The sequence below is a fragment of the Ruditapes philippinarum genome, unplaced genomic scaffold, assembly GCF_026571515.1.
Source record: "Ruditapes philippinarum isolate M1 unplaced genomic scaffold, ASM2657151v2 ctg3767_1_1_1_1, whole genome shotgun sequence".
Classification (NCBI taxonomy): Eukaryota; Metazoa; Mollusca; class Bivalvia; order Venerida; family Veneridae; genus Ruditapes; species Ruditapes philippinarum.
In genome coordinates, this window is record NW_026852963.1 from 72162 (window position 1) to 75944 (window position 3783).

Consider the following 3783-nt stretch of genomic DNA (forward strand, 5'->3'; position numbering starts at 1 on the left):
AATAAAACATTGACTGATTGTTTGCATAAATTCCCTACAAATAATGGAACAAACTTTGGGTTGGTCTAAGTGGTCTAAAAGAGGTTATTCAGGTTTAATTAGTCAAATCTATAAATAGAATTCTATAATTATCACTCTTAAAATGACAAATATATAATCAAGATATACTAAAGAATTAACTTATCTTATTTCTAATTATAAATTTCTAATAATTAAAGATTAAAGTAAGTAAAATGTGCAAAACAAAAGTGATACATGATTCATCCCTAATTCTATAAATAGAATAGCCCTGGAACTTTTGAGAAAGTAGTCCCCAAAAAGTAGTTCCCTTAGAATGTGTTCAAAACTCAATATTATTTACATAAAATACAGAATTATTAAAGATACATAATATTTATACTGTGAATAATAAAAACACAAAGAAAATCATCATTGGAATACTTGAATACTTGCTAAAATGATGAAAATATATTAGCCCTTATTTAGCTAAACAAGAGTGATCTCCCTTCACTAGTTGTCAAGGGTACCTGTTTGACTTAATCATGATTATCTCCCTTGATCATAATTAGATATCTACTGGTATTGATTAAAAATAAATGAACAATGTAACTTTAAATTACAAAATATTACATAATATTTACATAATGCAGCATAATCATATGAATAGATTCCTAACTTTACCACAGAGAAAACATGACTCGGTTTATATTCCGGTACGTTAAAAATAGTTTTCAAAAATGTGTTCGACCTTATTTCTTATATGTTTCGGGAAAAGTCCGAGTGAGAGCATTCAGAGAAAAACACTTATCCCGTTTTCAGGCCTAAACCAGGCAATAAATCTATAAACGTTTTTACAATTATCTCAAGTACTATAGCCATTCTTTGATGCGCTATATGATTATTTAATACTCTTACGTTTTTTAATTGTATTTTACCTTCGAGTCGACGAAAAAATGGTCCAGGTGGGAGCATTCAGCAGGGGTGCGATAACGTAGTATCCTTCCATTGAATACTAAAAAAAAATAACGCTGTAGAGGCAGAAATTGTGGTGGCTGTTTTATGCCATTCGCATTTTCGCCCTGCGACCCCGCCAAGCGAAAGGCAAGAATTAACAAGTTAAAATAGCGGGGGCGCGGGACGAAAACACGCTTATTATCGAAGGTGCAGGCGAAGTATAATAAATAAAACTTCGCACCACGGGTGGGGGCGCGAAGCAAAAACAAGCTGAGTAGGGCCCCCGCTAATAAGCGTGTTTTTGCTCCGCAACCCCGTCATTTTAACCTGTAAATAATCGACTTTTCGCTTGGCGGGGTCGCGGAACGAAAACACGCTAATTAGCGAGGCGCGCGGCGAAGTTTTAATTTATTGTCGCCCCGCTCCCCCGCTAGATATCGTGTTTCGTCCCGCGATCCCGCCGTCTAATATCTTAAATCTCGCTCCGCGCCCCCGCGGGGTGAATATAATATATTAAATTTCGCCCCGCACCTCCGCTTATTAGCGACTTTTCGCTCCGCGCCCCCGCTTTTTTAACTTGTTTATTCTCGACTTTTGCTTGGCGGGTCGCGGGGAGAAAACACGAATAGCACAAATCAGCCACGATAAGAAATGGACCGTCTCGGAAACAAAACAACTAATGCACTTTTCTATGATTTCTTTAATGTTTGCAAAATAGAGTTTATATGAAAACTTGTTTGTTTAACAAACAAACAAACAATTACATGAATACTTAAACAAAGCCCAAACCGGCAAAACTGAAAATGTTGTACACTCGGTTTGACAGAGCCTGTGCATGGACAGTACTGTCAAGTGCAAACTACCGTCCATGCCCCCTAGCACCGACTTAAGCTGAATTCAACATTTAAACATGAAGGTTAGATTTTAATTTAAAATCATCCGCAGATGTGTCATACGGGGTTATTATGGATCCTTCAATGTTACACTTCCGTGCCATTTCATGAAAAGCGGCGTATGTTCCTTAATACAACAATGTCGTCCTGAACGATCTCTGAGGATCGGAAATACAATATCTCTGATTGAATGTACTTGGTGACTTTCATTGTGTTAACTTAAACCTGGACTACATGTATCTTTCAACAACAACAACACTTGCATATTGCACTGTCTTGTGACATCAAACAAAACTAAGGACTGATGACATACACCTTTCCTTTTGTTGATTTTAGCCCTTATATTGCATTAGCTTAACACTAAGCTTGTGGAGGCAGTACACAGTTTCGGCTGTTTAGTTTCGAATTGGCCAGGGTGGAATTTACAAATAAGAGACAGTTTTGAAATTGAAGTGGATATTTGAGGTTCTAAATGTTTATAAGTACTATATTTCAAGTTTCAATGACTAGTATTGTGTTTCAGTTATTTAGTAAAATTGAATTTAGTGGCGTTAACCCTTGCTTTTTTGAGAGAGCACCTGTCGGATGCGAACATGTGGTTTTTGGAGCTAGGCGGTGAATCAGCTCTTCAATTTAAAGGGTATGCAGAAGACTTAAAATAGTGAAAAAAGTAGGTGCATGACTCCCCGTTTGGATGTTATTTTCAGATTGTGCATTGTTTAAGAAGGAAGAATCACTATAGCTTGTGATTTAATCTTTTGACGTTAATATATTGTTGTATTTTGCGAATAGGGGTAATCCGCTATTTTTGTCGTTGATTTTCGCGACCAAAACAATGAAAAACACAGGGCTATGTGCCAGAAAACTAGAAGGTGGACATGTATTTTTAATTGTTTGCTGTGAGATACATATGTATATGTTAAATATGAAATGCATTTATTTCAGGTGTGTGATTACAGACTTGTGTGTGAGGTTTTGATTGTGGCGCAGTCAGTTGTTTGCCGAGAAGCCTTGAAAACTGTGTATTGCCCCCTTAAGAGCAAAATTTGATTTTTTGTAAGTACTTTTTAATATCATAATTACATGTTTATATTACCCCAAAGCTGTGGCTATGGTGAAATATGAGCTTTTAAAGTGCATATTTTGCCTCATGTCTATATTAGAGAGCAAAATCAAGGGGAGGTAATTCTTCATTGACAGTTAAAAATCATGCATTTAAGTGTTTGGTGAGCTATTCATCTTCACATTTAAGCTCACCTGAGTCATTTTCTCTGACATAGGGGTTCCAGGAGCATCAAATGATAGAAATAAGCAATTTTCGTATAAATTTTTGGACTATCGCATCGATTCCAACCATTTTAGTTCAAATGAAGGCCTCGGATCGGGCATTTTTTTCGAGACCAGTCCATTTTTTAAAGTAATTTCTGAACATGTTTTTCAGAACTGTTTCATACTGGGAGTGGTCATAAATGGTTGAAATAGCCTAAATACTTGAATAAATATCAATTTTGATCTATCTGACAGTTTTTTTAACTTTGATAAGCAGATTTTGAAGGGACGGTCAAGAATAAACATAAAACAGCTGATTTTGCTCAAACGCGAAACACATCGCAATCAATTTTCCTTTCGCAATGTCATAAATTAGCATTATGTAAATCAGTTTCACTTTTAAATCCTTGAAATGTCATTTTGCTATGTATCTTGAAGCAGATTTCTTTCAAAGAATGACAATTTTTCATTGTCTGTAGCTCGAAATTCTAGCATGGCAGCTTTTTTGCGGAATAACTGAACATTGAAAATCTTGATACAACACATGCTCTAGAGCAGAAATTGGAGCAGGAGAGAAGTTGGCACATCTTAAAATGGATTGAAAATATGCCTGAATATATGCTTAGCATGAAAGAATGTTAGTAGAATTGTAAATGCATCATAATCA

At 35.8% G+C, this 3783-nt stretch overlaps 1 long non-coding RNA gene across 2 annotated transcripts; it reads left to right on the top strand.

The window, feature by feature from the left end:
* Positions 1 to 2213: 2213 nt before the first annotated feature.
* On the top strand, positions 2214 to 2907 carry LOC132729423 (uncharacterized). 2 transcript variants are annotated; one of them, XR_009625619.1, is made up of 2 exons: positions 2214 to 2312; positions 2793 to 2907. It is a non-coding gene; the product is annotated as an uncharacterized LOC132729423 (long non-coding RNA). The 2 variants fall into 2 exon arrangements; XR_009625618.1 differs by lacking the exon at positions 2214 to 2312 and adding an exon at positions 2337 to 2517.
* The last annotated feature ends 876 nt before the right edge of the window (positions 2908 to 3783 follow it).